The following is a 17411-nucleotide window of genomic DNA, read 5'->3' as shown; positions in this document are numbered from 1 at the left end:
ACTAATTATTAAGTTCTTGATGACTTTAATCTTTCTATACCTGAGGTCTAACTTTTCAGAGGGCAGATATCCAATAAAATGTTTGTTGGTAAGGGTAACTACCTTGAACAAGTCATTTAAATATTCTGGGCCTCATTTTCCTCACCCAGAAAATGATGACAATATGTAAATTCCTTTTCCATTTTAAAATACTATGTGAGATTATACATAATACTACACAGTCTGTTTTTCTTTTTTCTAAACGTGTCTCTGTGTGTGTATCCTATTTTAACCCAGAATATAAATTCCCAAGGAGCCAATTCTCCTAATACTTGTTTAGTTTATTTAGTAGGTAACATAACCTTGGCATCTCCTTAGAGCATCTTGTCCAAATTCCAGTACACAGCACATGTTCAGTAAAAAGGAATTTATCATCTCAGCCAGGAAGCAAACATCAAGAGAATTCTGCACATGACTTTTTTCAATCTAAATTTCCATAATGAACTAGAATACTACAATTACAAAGATGTGTGACAGAAGGAACTTAACGTTAAAATGAGAGGTCATCATGTGTCGAATAGCTAGGAATCTACTTTAGGCATCCAAAGAAGTTAGGATGCAGCAAACCTTAAGTCTAACTCTCAAATTCTATTTGCAGACTTCTGAGGAGTCTGGGAAGTCTTTATCCAGGTCAGTAAACAGGGACCAAGTATTCCTCATATTAGATAATCTTGCCCCTAGTACTAAGGGAAATTTTCAGAAAATGAAGAATCTAAACACTCAGCCAGGTGAGCTGCCAGTTCAACAATGAAAGCAAATACCCACAAAGAAACTCAAAAGAGCAGGAAAATTTTTAAAAGAAATGAGAGCATACTAAAATATTTTTGTTAGCATTATTATATGTTCCCATTATCTTGCCTCAGTTCCTCACATGGGACTATCTTCATGTAAATATCAAGACTGATTAGTTCTAAAGCCTCAGATGAATTCTTTTCCTTTAAAGTTGGCTATTAATGATTCCAAAGGCGCTAGTAGACCACCTCATTTAAAGTGACCTGACTTTTCAAAGAATGATTTTAGAACACAAAGATGATGCTTTCAAAGCTGATGTGGCCTCCTCGATACACCTTTGGTATAGTTAAGGTACAAGGTTTATAAAGAATTCTAAGCCAGGTTTGGAATGACAGGAGGAAACAGAACCTCTTTAAATTTGTATGCATACCCCCTGTTCCTCAGTCCTATTCTATGATATCTGTTAACTCCCGCTCTCTACACTGTTTCTTTGCTCTTTCCCCTGACATCTGCATTCCTCTTCCCTTTTAACCTAAGAACTGTTGGGGGAACCACAGGTAGGAGTCTGGTGCCAGGAGTTAGGGCTCTTACACTCTTCCCTGTTAAGTCTCCAGATAAAGTCAATGGTGACAAGAAATTTTCTCTTCCATGGTTTTCCCCACCACTCCAGATCTCCCTTATCAAGACTAGAGAAAAGACATGAGAGGGTGGCAGGAAATGATAGTGGGGGAGTCCTTTACTCAAAGGTTGTAAGTTCATTAAAATCCACTCAATCAATTACATGTATCATAGCTACTGACAGCAAGAGTTTTCATCTCAGGCTCATTTTCCTGAGGTGAGGTTGTGTGCCCTAAAACCCTCACACATTCCCCCACAACCTTCCCAAATATACTAAACATCTGCTGAGAAATAAGAACGTTTTATCAAAAATTGGAGCTAAGATAACTACAAAAAGAAAATCTGTTGCAAAGTTCAGAAGTGCATTTTAGAATTATAAATAGAGTTGGAATTATTCACTTCAAAAAGGTCTGTGATAATGTTCTTCAGAACCCCAACAGGAAATCAAGACCTGACCCATTAAGTTTAACCACAGTTTAAGCAATGACCATTAAATACAAGCTTAAGCAATAACCATTTAACACAATAACCATTAAACCTAACAACCTAAACATAAGTTTAAAGAATAACCATTGGTAATATGACTTATTTTATCTATAAAATTGCAATTTCATTATAGTTCAACTTAACATTTAATTTCTTCCTGGCAGGGGAGGGAAGGGCTTTGGGGAGGCCTAAACAATGTTATGTTGGTACTACACATTCCAGAATTAAAAGCCTAAGAATATTTTGCTGAGGTACAATCTGATCTCATCGATTAAAATGGTGCTGTTAAAAATACATGTACATATACACACAAATGTGTACATTTATTAGGCTTTCTTTTTTAGAGGCCAAAGAATTCCTGTTTCTCAGCAGTATTTATTAAGTGAACAGATAGGCTGTTTTTTCTCACCACCAATGTAAATCTCCAGTGAAGGTATCAAGACCTTGATGACAATAGCAGAATTTGATAGCTAGTGAAATGAGTCTGGCCACAGAAGTACACTGCCTCAAATGCCATCAGGATCAATTCCCAGGAGTTTCCTCACTGGGATGATATCACCAATCAATTTGCATTTCATTTCTCAGGAATGTTTGCTCTCATCTCCCACAGGAAGTCAGTCTTGAATGTACTCAACATTTATGTACATTTTTCTATAATTTCCAGTGCTTTATAAGCTTTATTTTCATAAAGGCCACACTATATTGCTCATAATTACACAGCTTATCAACTCAGAGGACTGTTTTTATTGTTTTATTCATTAATTAACCATTTAGTAACTAAGAGTGACTAAATGCCTAATATGTTTATGTTACTGTGGCAAGTGCCATGAGGGATACAAAGATGAAAGAAACGTATCTGCTTTCAAGGAGCGGCAAGCCAAGGGCATAAATAAACTAAAACACAAAAATACACAACTACGACCAGATCAGTATCAATAAAATGACAGGCAGCTTCAGAAATAGGAAAGATCACAGCTTGCCGGAGAAAAAAAAATCAGCAAAGTTTTCATGGAAGATAGGGTTTAAACTGGGACTTTGATGGTAGACTATTTCACAAGGCAAGTGGGGAGAGCAGTAGAGGAAATACGGTTAAAGACTAGGTGATTAAATGAACTAGATCTACATGTAAATAATTCTGAAAAACAACACTAAGAGATAGGGTTGCAAAAAATACCTGCAGTATGATTCTATTTATGATTTCAAAAGAAAACTATATGTTGCTTGTGCCTACATTACACATTTTTTTTAAAGTATAAAAGATAAAATGCAATGATACATACCAATTTAGGCCAGTATTCATTTCCCAGGAAAGAGGAAGGGGATAAGGATGCAGAGTAGGACTTTGGCTATATCTAATACTTAACAGTTTATATCTTAAAGACAGTGAGAAATCTAAAATAAACCTGACAAAATGTTAATATCCACTAAATCTGGGTTGTGGGCTCAGAATCATGTTAGGATTTTTTCCCCTGAACTTATCAAAATATTTAAAATACCTTATTATTCAAAATGTTAAAATTAAGAAAGGGCCGGGAGATTGTAAGAATAGGGGAGTCATTCACACAAGAATAATCAGGAGCTGGTTTAGGTTCCCCTAAACTTGAAGAGGACACTTGATAAGCTTAGCTGGGACTGAAGAGGACCCTGCACATCCCTCAGTCAATGTGCACAAAAGACACTGGGAGCAAAGTCGGGGCGGGGGGGGGGGGGGGCGGGGCTGACAAATATGGACAAGAAAGAAGTATTTATTGCCATCCTAGATCAGATAACTGAAGGGACTGAGAACCACCTTCCCACGTGGTTAACTTAAATGCCGGCGTAACCAAGTCATCTCCCCTAAAACAAAGCCAAGGAAACTTCCAGTTACATAGGAATTCAGATAAAGACTCACTATGAGTAGCTATTCTGTGCCTCCTCTCTCTCCACCCCTCCCCCAAACACTCACAAACAAAAACAAAATGTACCCTTGCCCACTTGAGAAAGAATTAAGAATTGGCAGCTCTGCTAAAGTGGACAGTATCCAATCCAAGGCCCTTCTCTAGAGAAGATGTTGACAGAGCCCAGAGGAAGGAGTAAGGAACTCATAAATCAGTTAAGTTTTGATGAAGGCTTGTCAATGGAAGTCATCCATCCTTCCACATCCCCCTCATGTTCCAACTTTCCCAGGGGAACCTAAGGATCTCTAAGATGTCTTCTATCCTATTCTGTTCTTCACCAGCAAAAAAAGACTTAAAACACAAAATCCAAATTCTTACTTTGCACTTTAAACCCAAACAATTTACCTTCACAAAAACCCAATGACATTAAAAACATGGGGAAGAAAGAGCCAGAATCCAAGAATAATGACAAATCTTTTTTTTTAGATATACTTTTTGCTGGTACCCAATTTATCATAACTTATTTCTTTTACCAAAGTTTCATTGATACAGCTTAAAACTAAGTTTAAAAGAAAACTAGAAGGGAACTTAGCAGGAGAGATAAATACATCTGCACACACAATAAAACAAATACCTTGACATCCCTCCACATTTGAATCACTTGAATCACTGAAGCACTCTAACACCCAAGTCACTCCACTCCAGGGCATCCAACTGCCCCAGGCCAAAGCCCCAAATCCCCATGGCACTCTTGGGGCAGATATTCCTCAGTCAGACCCAGGAAAAGAGCACTGTTCACTCTCAACTAGAAAAAAGGACGATGGAATGAAATGACAGAAGTCCTGTCTTCAAGCACAATGCAGCGTGGCCGAACGGAGCAAACACTGCAACAGGACTTGGGAGGGAGTTAGAGGTGAGCTGGCGTTTACTCATCACCCACTACATTACAGCCATGAATCCTGAACTTCAGACTAAGCCATCACTTCACTACTTCTGTGATCCAGAGTAAGTCTCAGGTATTCTATCTGAAAATCAATGAAGGAGACTAAGAAAGGGGAACAGTCCCTCTTGTTCTCTGATTCTATTTCTACAAACATGATCACTCAACAAAAAATGTATTAGTAAGTTATTTCAAAAGTCTTTTGCTCTGTTCATCTCCAATCTACTCTCTCTATACCACTGACAAAATAATCTTTCTAGAACATGAAACTATCACCAATGTTTAAAAAGCCTTAAATGGCTTATCATTTCATGCAGCACAAGATAAAACTGTCCATGATCAGCCTTACCTACTTCTCCAGCCTCATCCCTGACCTCCAACGCTATCCTCCAACCATAATATTAATAATTACTTCAACGTTACCTGGAGAAGTCTGGCCGTTTCGTTCCTTTAAGCATTTACTCATGCTGTTTTCTCGGCCTCAAGTGTATGTCTCTCTCGTCTGTAGGGTACATCCTTAACTCATCTTTCAAGACTCAGCTCAAATATCATCTCCTCTGGGAGGCACTTTCCAACCTCTGAACGTCCAAGGCAGAACCGCCCCCTACATACCTTTATCACAACATCAATCACACTTCACTTCATCTATATATTGATACATCTATCTCCCACTAGACCCATAACCTCCCTGGAGGCAGAGACCTTGTCTAACTTATCTGCTTCCTCAGTGCCTAAGACAGTGCTTACAAGGTAAGACACATTCGAAGGATATTTGATGGGGTAGGGAAGACAGGAATGGAAAAGATGAAAAGAGAAGGAAAAACTCGATTAAAATGGCCTGAAAAATAGAGAATAGTAGTGCTTACCAGTACCACTATCTGTGGCCTTCCACTCTTTCCCTAAGCTCTAGTCTTCAGAGAGCTTATTCATTTTCTTGGCTACAGCTGTAACAGTAATGTTAATGAACTCCAAAACCATACTTTCAAGCATTATTTACCCCCACCTCTCCACCAGCTAAGGCTCATCTCTAACAACTGGAACAGCTTTCATTTGGACATTTCGTTGCCACTTTGTAAGTCGAAAACATTTCCAATTGAGCTCATATTTCCCTAAGAAATGAGGAAACCTCCCCGACTTCTTTACTCCAGTCAATGTCTCAGAAACCCAGGCTTAAAATGCCATAGTCACGTTTGATCAATCACCCTTCTTCATCTCCCACATCCAGTCCTCACTGATTTTGATTTTCCCTTCATAATCTTTTTTTTCACTCTTTCCCCTCCACAACCCTAACTCAGGTCTCATCACCGCAAACACCCCAGGTGCTCGCCTCCCTTCCCTCCAAACCAAATCTATTTCCGTTATCATCATATTATGATCCTAATAAAAAATTCTCAGTGGTTAGCTGTTTTCCATCATTTAAAATATAAACTTACAAGCCTGACTTTTAAGACCCTCTATAAACCACAGCTCCAAACCAACCCAACCACCTTTGTTTTATGACTATTCACTTCAACTCAGGTCAGTCTCATCACTGCCCCAAGAACAACCCAAGTACATTCCTGTTTCCAAGTTTTTGCTTGATCCCTCCAAGCTCCAAAATGAAATGATTTTTTTTGTTATTTGCTTCATCTTCATTTCCTGCACCTAATACAATTTTCTAAAGATCTGTAGTAAACTACAATTCCTCTGTGATATCACTCATAATTACCTGAGTATTCTTCTCCCAAAATACTTATGGTTTGAAATCTGTATTATGCAATTGATAATATACTTTCACATTTTAAAATTTTCTCTGGTATTCAACAGAGGCTCAATAGGTATTCACCTCTTCCTACTCCCCTTACTCCCAACTGAACTGTAAATTCCTCAAGGGCACAAAACTGTCATTTTTCCTGATCCTCCATACCACCTGATAGAACCAAATTCACAGCAAGTCACAAAAAATAATAGTTTAGTGGTCTCTCCTATGCAAAACTATTTCTTAAAGTCTAAGGTATAAGACATAATTCTAAAAAACACAGTTACAAATAATCCTGGACTAAACCGCATAAATGAAAATGCCTGATTTTTCCACCTCTGAATTTTAGCTCAGAAATACAATCTCCTGACTTCAGTGGTAAATAATAATCCTGTGCCCATGACATCACAAGCACATAGTCTGGTAATGATTATGAGAAGGCTGGGGGAGGCAAGGATGAAGGAAAACAAGCCAACTGAAAGGACAAGGATGGAAGAACAGCTGTGTGAGTTTTTTGTTTGTTTGTTTACTTCTTAAGTGTGGACACATCTCCTTCCTTTTTCTCTTTTTTCTTAAATTGGCCATATTTTCAACAAGTTTACTTCAGGAGGAAAAATCTAATAGATTTTTCAAAGGAGCTAATACCTGCAGAGCCTCTAGCTCAAATCCTTTGAAAAGGCCAGCTTAATCTTCAACAATGTAGTATGATGCAACAGGACTCCTCCAGATATTGTGAGTAAAGACTTATTCAGAACGCAACATAGGCATCTTCTACCAATCACTCTTAGGAACAAAGCAGACAGCCTGAGAGGCCGCATTGGACCCACACAGATTTTGAAAAGAAACTGGTTTTCATTAACAGACTCAGTGTAGTCCAGTCTTAATTATCCTCATATGGACTGTTCATTTTATGGATTTCTGAGGCAAAATTTTTAATTCAAGACTGATGGTTCTTGACTATCAGTATATTTTCCTATCAGGTAATTCAGGTTTAGAAACAGAACTGCAAATTCATTCCATCAGTATGATCCCCAAACACTAAAGTAAGTGTGATTTTTAAAACAAGAAATTTCTTAAGCTCTGAATTACCTAAACTAGTGCTCCCTACAATAGCAGAGGTAACCGAAAGTCAAAGGCACTTGAAACACAACACTGTCCTTACCATAAGCTTGAAGAGAATCCAACCATAGTCACACGACTGCCTCACAGGCTGGTACACTGTGAGACAGTAATAAGCAGAGTTCAACACAGTGAGTAAGGTGTGTGAATACAAAGACTTCTACAAGGAATCTTAGGTCTCCTGGCTGATCTCTTTAGGCCTGGACAGTCCAGAAAAGAAGGAGAGTCACAATGTATTGGTGCTTCACTCCTTGTCCCTGAGTTCCTGGACCAGAGGGCTCACTTCTCACTAAATCCATCCTTTGTTCAAGGACCTACAATGACTCTATTGACCCTTTCATCAGCACCCAACAGAGTCTGGCCTCTGAGTCCCCTCCACCCTCTCGCCTGCTCTACCCATGACTTGAGCAACCCACATTTTCTCTAGCCATTCTTATTTATTCTCCCCACAAACACAACTTAGTCATTCATACCATAACTGCACACTGTACATTCTATACTTTCTGCCCAGAAGATCTATTTCCTTTTACTCCCAACACAAAATAACTATTTCACTTACTTGCTCACATATATTATATAAAGATGGAGAAGTAAATTGTCCAAGGTCACAGAAGAACCACAATTTGAACCAAGATCCACCTAATTTCATACCCCACGCATCATTATGACTCTAATCCATAACTTCCCAAGTCCATTTCAAATTTCCCTAATTCAAATCTTCTCTAATTTACCTCATTCATACTTTACTTAAAATTTTCTAGTCTTCACGTATCCCATTTGTAGCACATCAAAAGTGGTTTTGTTTACACGCTTTTTCCTAAATGTTAAAGCTTATAACAACAGTCTGCCTTCTCACTTATATACTGCCTCCCCCAACATCACCCTTCTCCCAAGGGCAAGAACACCTGTTTTTTACATCTTTTGTATCTCCCCAAAGCCTGTTACTGGAGCTTGGAGACTGTCTTATCCATAGGAGTATTCAATCATTATTCAGTAAGGATTTATTACTTTAAAAAAATCAACTTCCTTCTTCTATCATACTGAAAAATCAACTAATTTCAAGCATTCATGAAAAAGCTGTTCTGCATCTATATTCTAGTTACACCATCTATATTCTAGTTACACCATCTATATTCTAGTTACACAGATTTTAATTAACTCACTTATCAGGCGCTGCTGAGTGGATTCCAGGCTGCTACTCCACAGCTCCTAAGCTTGCATAGGAAAGATACTGCTGAAGTCATACTTCAAAGCATTGTTTCAGGATTTTTTCCCTGGTGGGATGAGTGTCTGGAGTAAGGAGAAAGAGTGCTCCCTTACAATGCCCTCTTCCAGCATACTTAGGCATGCTTGAGACATTTAGGAGCTCTAAAACTTTAACAAGTGGCCCCATAACAATCTGAAAACTTATTTTTAATACTGAGTTATTCCATCATAATTCATTTGGTAACATATATTGACACTCCAAATTACCAACAAAGCCTTCTGAGAACTGAAAATAGTGATGGGCTGTTGGGTTGCCCTACACTTATTCTTAAATTTTATTCATCCCTTCAATCCCCACCCCTAACCCTAACCCTGGGAATAACACAGGCAGTTCAACTAGGGGAAGTTGCTAATACAGATATAAGCTGAATTTGCCACATATCATCACTAATAATGGCACCAACTAACTCACAAATTAAAACAATTATTGACAGTCAAAAGATTCCGGGACTGTGTGTGTAATTTTGAAAAATTAGATATTACCCTCCAAATTAAATCATTTTCAATAGGAGCCCCAAAGAAAGAGATTAAGGGAAACAAGTGTCAGGAAAATTTCCAAGTTACTGGCAACATAACTGCATCAAAGTCCAACTAATAATTAAAATCCATTACTGGTCAGCCTGCTTTATACAAGTCAGTATACAGACCTTCCTTTAGCACAGGTTCATCTTTTTTTTTTTTTTACAAGGAAGTCTTTGGCATTAAATGAAAGGGATAAGTCAAAGTAGGCATCAACAACAACAACAAAAATGATAGTTTGGAAACTATTTTCCTTCTTTCTTTCCTGCTTCAACGTGTACTGTCCAAAGTGGATATCTGTTCAATTCTAAATTATTCATTCATGTTAATGGATGACTATCAGTAGAAAGGTGCTGATAATCCAAAATGGAAAAAATCAAAAAATAATCTATTTCAGTTTTGGAAAATCTTTTCAGTACGTTTAACTTCTCAATTACTCCTAGCATCACCTAATATGTGTATTCATTTCTAATCTCTAAGTACATAGTAACTGGCCACCAACTTAGGCCAGTGCTCCGAGGCATGCCAAGTAGCCAGTGGAAATTAGAACTCCTGGTATTCGGCTTCCCCGTGAACAACATCAATTTCATTTATTTTACAGTTCTGTCCAGCCTTCAAAATATCAATAGACTAGCACAGCAGGTTGGTTATTAACCTTTAAAAGAAAAGCTGGGAAAAACAATGAGGACAAAGAGTATAATTGTTTGCCCATAATGTATTCATTTGTAAATTATGCACAGCAAATGTTTAATTACAAGTCTGATTCTCCCTAGCCACCCAGCCTAAGTCCCTACTGTCTTCTCCATCAAGAATGCAACCTCATTTATTAGGAAGGAAATTTTCTCTCTTTTAAAGTTACATAGTATAGAAAATGTTTTTAAAAGATTTAAGACTAGCTACCCTTATGGACCCACCTTCCTACTACTTTTTCCCTCTGTCTTTTCTCACTTCAGAAATAGGTTGAAAGACAAAGGGTTCCAGCGTCCTCTAACATCTAAATATACAGGATGATGAGCCAAAGACTAAACAATTACCCGTTTCTGATTTTATAGAAAGTACTTTATACATATATGAACTACAAGTCAACTAATTTTTGCCTTTGCATTCATGAAAACTCCCTCAAGAGCTGGGGAGAATCTTTTATATAAAATCTATTTTAGTTTAATTTTTATATTTATTGTGCCCAGAGAGGCCACCTAGGTTCCAGAGACAGACTACCTATACACAGAGGGAGAGAAGAGTGAGAAAAAGAGAGGAAGAGGGACAGAGAAGGGGAGAGAGAGACTCAGAGCGCTGCTCCTTGTGAGCCGACAAGCTAAAAATACGCCGGCCCAGTAAACAAATCCCATTCCATCCAGACCGGAGCCACACCGTTAACCTAGTAATTATGAGAAGAGGAGTGAGATCACGCAGCCCCCGGCTTACTCATCATCAGCTTCTAAAGTTTCCATCGGCTCATGGCAACTTTTCTTTTTTCCAAAGTTCATAAGCCTACCATAGAATCAATCTATCTCTCTATCACTCTTTCTCATATACACACTTCTTTTTCGCTCCCTTCCTCCATTACTGGACGCACCTCAGTTTAACTACCGATATGGCAGAACAGTTTGGTTTCTGCTCATTTTACTTTTGAGACTTTAAAATGAACTTTATCGTACTATGAGAGTAGTAGCCGGCACTCCTGGCCACCTTAAAATTCCACCATCCCTCCCCGAAAGTCTAGCTGATAAGGAGAACCGTCCAAACTGCCCAACACAGCTGAGGAAGGGAGGCCACGAGCGGGGAAGGGGGGCTGGGAAGGTGGGACGCAGGTAAAAGGGAGGAGTAACGGGAGAAAGGTTGGGACCAAGCAAGGAACAGTCAGGGCGAGGAGGGGGTGCCGAGAGGAGACGGCTCCGGGTGAAATACAATCAGAAAGGAGAAGAGGGACAGTGGCGATCAGAGGGTCAGAGTTTGGGAGTCTGAAGAGGCGGGAGGGGCGGGAACAGACGGGGGAGGGTGACAATGCGGGGGCTCCGTTACCCTCGCGGCTCCTGGGGCAAGGCCCTAGGCCGGGGCGGAGCGCGGGGCCCGGCTGCCTCTCCTCATTCCTCGGCTGTGACCCAGGGGTCCGGCCGGCCCCTCCCCCGTCGACGATGGAGGCGGAGGCGTTGGTTGAGACTGAGACCGCGGCTGTTGCTCCGCACAGGATCAGTAGCTGGAGCCAGACAGGACTGATCTAGACTGGCTTCCCGAGTGGCTTTTTGCCCGCTCCACACTCGGTCGCCACTCGGACTCCCGACTGCTGGTTCAGGATCGGTGGTTTTCGGCCGTCCGGCCGGAAACAAGCACCAGTTTCCGGCCGGAGCTGGTTGGTGGTGACACCCAAGCGGCCCCCGAGGCTCCTCCCGCCCCGCCCCGCTCGGCCCGACCCGGCCCGGCCCCGCCCCGTAACAGCCCCGCCCTGAGCGCCGCTCCCCTGGCTGTGACCAGTTTGGCGCTTGCCCTGTTCGTGAACCCGTGTTTTCCTGGCTGGTGTTCCTAAAATCCCTGGTCTGGAGAGTTCTTGAGCCGGAGCTAGATGGGTACTGGGTGGACTCTTGAGACTTTGAGGTGTAGTCAATTGGACACAGCCCTTTGGGAAGAAGCAGAAAGAGGCGGGATAGTTCTAGAAAGGTGAGAGGGATGAAAATTCTCAGAGAACCAGAAGACTGAAATTCTAGTTACCCTACTCGGTCATTCTGGACTAACTGGAGGAAAATTAATAACGCTTCTTCTAGATCTGTGTCCACCCAGTTATCCACTCTCTCTCCTTCACTCATGTAGTGAACATGCTTTTCTCTATAAACACTCAATATTTATTTGCTTGCATAACAATTATATCCTCTTGACATATCTACTTTAGACAGCGTAATCAAAACAAGTTTTGTTGTACTTTTTTTGGTAATGCCTTTTAAACTGGTAATGCCTTTAAACTATGCTATCGCATTGTTCAATTCACAAATATTGACTCCCTGCTGTGTACAAGGCATTGTGCTCATTGATATCGGGATCACAAAAATGAGTAAGACATAATTCCAGGCATCAAGGGCCTTACACTTTAGTAAAACACATAAAGTGAAAGTGTTAGTCACTCAGTGATGTCCAGCTTTTTGCAATGCCATGGACTGTAGCTCACCAGGCCCCTCTGTCCATGGAACGCTCCAGGCAAGTGAGTAGCCATTCCCTCCTCCAGGGGAATCTTCTCCACCCAGGGATCAAACCGTGTTGCAGGCAGATTCTTTACGATCTGAGCCACCAGAGAAGCCCGTATTATATAAAGCAGAACTCACGTTAAGTGCTGTGTGAGTTAGGAGGACCTATGGCTATGAGAACATAAGCCTTGCCTGGCACATAGCAGACTTTTCATATTTGTTGAGTGAATAAAATATTAGACAAACGTTGACTGTTTTAAGTAAGAAGAGCCGTTTAAAAACAACCCGCTTATGGCAAACACAAAATAGGGCCGAAGAAATGGTGGATTTTAATTCAGATTCCTAACATTGTGGCAACTGGTTTGCATCCTCAAAATGTTGTGCCCATTAGGCCTATTTAAAAACAAATAGTTGACTTTTCTGTCCCCTGACTACTTTCTGAAGGCCTCAGATTCTAAAGGGAAGGAGAGGAGCATAGACACTTGAGAATTATCCAACTCAAGACCAGAAAATTGACACCTGAAACAGGAAACTTCCTAGACAGCTATGTCTCTTGGTAATACCCTGAGTTTAGAGTTGAAGATTTTGAGCCTGGGACCAGACTAAGGTCACACCCACCCCCTTTGCCAGCTAAATCTGAAGTAGGAGGAAAGGTCCACAGATAAGGAATCAAAAATCTAAAGCTGTCTTTTTCACTAAGGCCCTCCCAGGACCAGGTTATGCCCATCTGTCAACTATGTCTTTCTAGTCTTGACTCCACTACCACAGACTTATTAGGACCAGGTATGACATTCAAAGGCACGCTCCACCCTCAGTACAAGGCCGAATTTTACTTTTTGGCAGTGACTATGAAAAGTTTCCAAACTTGAAAGCTGGGCCAAGTTGCTGGTCAAACTCATTTAAGTGACCACACTTTACAGGCTTGTCTGGAAATGTAGGGGCCAGGAAGTGAGGGAGCTGCAGTTGCTGTGTGCCTGTTTCTTGCTCTGACCATCCATCACTCATTGTTTGTGCAGTTGCTCAATGGACTGCTTGTTTTGGGTTAGCCCAGGCTGTGTGGGTAGCAGTGTGGTCAGCTGGGCTGGGAGCCAGGCCACCTGGGTTCTGGTCCCGGCTCAGCCAGCCCCTGATCCATTAAGGGACTCCCTATTCCTACGTGTCAGTTTCTCTGCCTAGGATCAGGGGACCTCTTTTGTAGTGAAGTGGTCACTCAGGCTGCCACTATGCTAAACTCTCCGAAGCAGCTGTCCGGTGTCATTGTCCGCAGCCAGAACACAGGTGGTTATTTTTTCTGACAGAAGAATAGTAAGGAAAGAAAGTAAAAAACAGCAGAGAAAGCCCTACCTGTGTTCTCAGGGCCACACACCCTTATCTGCCATTCAGTACAAAGTTCTTCTCCTCCCTAAAAGCTTGTTTCTGTGATTCTAAGGGCTGCTCCAAGGAGTTAAAAGAGCTTTCACTTCACTTTATGCAGGAACAGAAGAAAAGAGCTTTGCCTTTTCTGCAGAGGAACCAAAAGGAGAAATTATTTCAACACTGGGGCTAATGGATAGACTAGAGGGAAATGTTCAGAGAAAGCTATTTTGCAGCTAACCAGGAAAAAAAAAAAACAGCAATTGTTTGCATTTATATGGTTTTGTGGTAGAAAAGAAAACCAAACCAAAATAACTTCCTTTTCACTACTATCACTATAATTTAGCCAGTGGTTATGTGGAGTTTTAAAAACTACATATTGTTTGTGCCTGGGAACCTCAGAGGACTAACTCAGAACTCTTGGGACTGAGGACCATGAATCTATATTTTTTAAAGATATCCACAGTTCTTATAAAGTGAAATGTTTTCCTATCCTGCGGTGACTGGTGGTTTAGTTACTAAATCGCGTCCAACTTTTGTGACCCCCATGGACTGTAGCCCACCTTGCTCCTCCGTCCATGGGATTTCCCAGGCAAGAATACTGGAGTAGGTTGCCATTTCCTTCTCCAGAGGATCTTCTCAAACTAGGTGTCAAATGCATGTGTACCTGCATTGCAGGCAGTGTCCTGCATTGCAGGCAGATTCTTTACCACTGAGCCACCAGGGAAGCAAATGACTGAGCAATTCCACTCCTAGGGATTTACCCAATAGAAATGAAAACATGTTCACAAAAAGCTTTTATGTAAATGTTCATAACAGCATTATTCGTAACAGGTCCAAACAGGAAATATTTCAGATGTCTACCAATGGAAAAATGACAAATACACTAGTCAAAAAATGGAATACAATCTTTAAAAAATGAACCCCATTTAAAGACCACCAAATGGGTAAATCTCAAAATCATTTGTTGAGGAAAAAGAAGCCATTTATATGAAATTCAAGAACAGGCAAAAGTAAACTTGATGACAGAAATCAAAGTTATAGTTGCATATTGGTGGAGGTAGGGATTGAATAGAAAGGGGACACAAGGGAACTTTTTGGATAGACGTGTTCTGTATCTTGACAGTGATCGCTGTTACACATGTATGTCAAATTGTGTACTGAAGATCTGCACATTTCACAGTGTGAACGTTACCTCAATTTAAAAAAATAGAAAAAAATCTTGGGTTCCTTCATAACAATTAAATTATAAATTTACATTTTTTCATCCATTAGATTGCAAATGTTCACCATTTTTTAATTATAGTACCTGGCATACTGCTTAACCCATGGCAGTCATTCATTAGATATCTATTGAGTGAATGAATGAATGAATGAAGAAACTGACAGCTGAGACCCATTGCTTTGGTAGCAAATATCAGACTCTATTTATACTAGAGTCACATCTAGACTTAGAATAATATAACTGGGTCTATTTCCTGACCTTCTATTTGCTTGCATACCTTTGCTAGATTATGCTTCCCAAAATGTTTCATCGCTATTCTCCTTTCTTTTCAAAAGCTGTAGCAGCATGTTGGCCACTTAACCAGTATCCATTCCCCTTCTCTCTCTTTGCTTATAGAATCCTGATCACATTTAAGCAGCCATCGTTTTCAGTGTGGCCATGGACTTCAGGGAGGTTGACTCCAGTGGAGGGTGGGGACTAAGTGGGAGGGAGATGGGTGAAACACTGATGGATCTAAACCAATCACGGGGATCATTGCCCTTGCCAGTGCCTGGCTTAAGAATATGATAAAATTCTCTCCAAAGTGAGATCTGAGGAAGTCGACTAGACTTCCTTGCTCTTACAAAGAGACAAAGAAAGAGAAATAAGAAATGATTCTTTTCTGCTGCTGAGTGTGGCTGGATTTGGAGCTGCTGTTCTGTTTGGAGGACAAGGTTACATACTAAGGATGGCAGAGCAAAAAAATGCAAAGAATCTGGGTCTTGGGTGAACTGCTAAATTAGCCAACCCTCAACCATCCTCCTTGAAATTCTTATTATGTAAGAATACATCCTCCTTATTGTTTAAGCCACATTGAACTTAGTTTTTCTATTGCTTGCAATGAAAAGCATCTGAGCTAATAAAGCCATCAACAACTCCTTAGTATCTATAAAATGAAGCCAGAGTTCCTCAGTCTGCCCTGTAAGATCCTATATAACCTGATCCCAGTCTAGTACTAACTCCAGAAAGTGGCTTGTTAACTTCCATCTCTCCATTTGTGTTCTGCTTTCTTTACCACCAGTGGTAAATATTAACAACCAGCTCTCCAGGTGGAAAAGGCCCTGATTTATAGCATTTACCAATTTCCATGGTGTAAATATTCCTGCTCTGATTAATTTCATGCTGCTAATGTGACGTCACTGAACACAGACTTGGGGAGAGACACGCAACCAACTAGCCAACTAGCTAGCCAGTAAGATCACTCTACCACACTACTACCCACCTTCCTCTCCTCTGTCTATAAGGTTTCTCACTGGAGTTCAAGGCTTAACCTGTATCATGCCCTTTTAAAGACATCCTATAAAATCTTAAATTATAAATGTCTTCACTAGTCAACACCAGTCAATTGGAATCCAGTAATTGCCTTGAACTGTTAGTCTTCACAAGCATTTGCTCATCTGTCAACTATTTAGTCAATTAAGTTAAGAACCTAGGAGTGGGCTTCCCTGGTGGTTCAGTGGTTAAGAACTTGCAATGCAAGGGACACCAGTCTGATCCCTGGTCCAGGAAGATCCCACATGCTGCAGAGCAACTAAGCCCGTGCACAACTATTGAGTCAGCTCTCTAGAGCCCCATGAGCTGAAACTCCTGAGCCTATGGGCAGCAACTACTGAAGCCCACATATCTAGAGCCTGTACTCCACAAGAGAGGTCGCAGCGATAGAAGCCTGTGCACCACAACGAAGAATAGCCCCTGCTCACCGCAACTAGAGAAAGCCTAAGTGTAGCAGCAAAGACGCGCCACAGCCAAAAAATTAAATAAATAAATCTTAAAAATAAGAAAGAACCTAGGAGTAACAAAACAGCAAGAAAGAAGAGTTCAGTGATACCATTCACTTTCACACATCTTCTAAGGGGTTCCTAAGGTTAGCCATTAAGGGAACTGTGCTGTGCTAAGTCGCTCAGTCATGTCTGACTCTTTGTGACTATATGAACTGTAGCCTGCCAGCCTCCTCTGTCCATGGGTATTCTCCAGGCAAGAATACTGAAGTGGTTTCCATGCCCTCTTCTGGGGGATCTTCCCGACCCAGGGATCAAACTCATGTCTCCCACAGTGCAGGCAGATTTTTTTGTGGTCTGAACCACCAGGGAAGCCCATTAAGGAAAATACTAAACAGAAAATCCTGCCTCCAGGCCCTAGGAGTGCTAAAGATCACTGGAAGGAATGTTGTAAATAGGACTTATCAGTTCTCCATTATTTCAAGTGCTGGTCCCCAGGAGAGCTACGTTAGGACATTAGCTACAGGGCTGTTGGCAAGATTTGGGCTTGTTCCTAGTCTGATCCTGAC

At 40.8% G+C, this 17411-nt stretch overlaps 1 protein-coding gene across 2 annotated transcripts in view; it reads right to left on the bottom strand.

Annotated features, from left to right (window-relative positions):
- The window catches only part of OTUD7B (OTU deubiquitinase 7B), a 55991-nt gene extending 44331 nt beyond the window's left edge, over positions 1-11660 (bottom strand). For both annotated transcript variants that reach the window (XM_065905117.1, XM_065905116.1), the window contains exon 1: positions 11357-11660. The gene's annotated coding sequence lies outside the window, so the exon portion shown is untranslated. The remainder of the gene's footprint in view (positions 1-11356) is intronic.
- Positions 11661-17411: the final 5751 nt, after the last annotated feature.

Source organism: Muntiacus reevesi, chromosome 1 (assembly GCF_963930625.1).
Source record: "Muntiacus reevesi chromosome 1, mMunRee1.1, whole genome shotgun sequence".
NCBI classification, from domain to species: domain Eukaryota; kingdom Metazoa; phylum Chordata; class Mammalia; order Artiodactyla; family Cervidae; genus Muntiacus; species Muntiacus reevesi.
The sequence above is the reverse complement of the archived record's forward strand: the minus strand, read 5'-3'. Positions and strand labels throughout refer to the sequence as shown.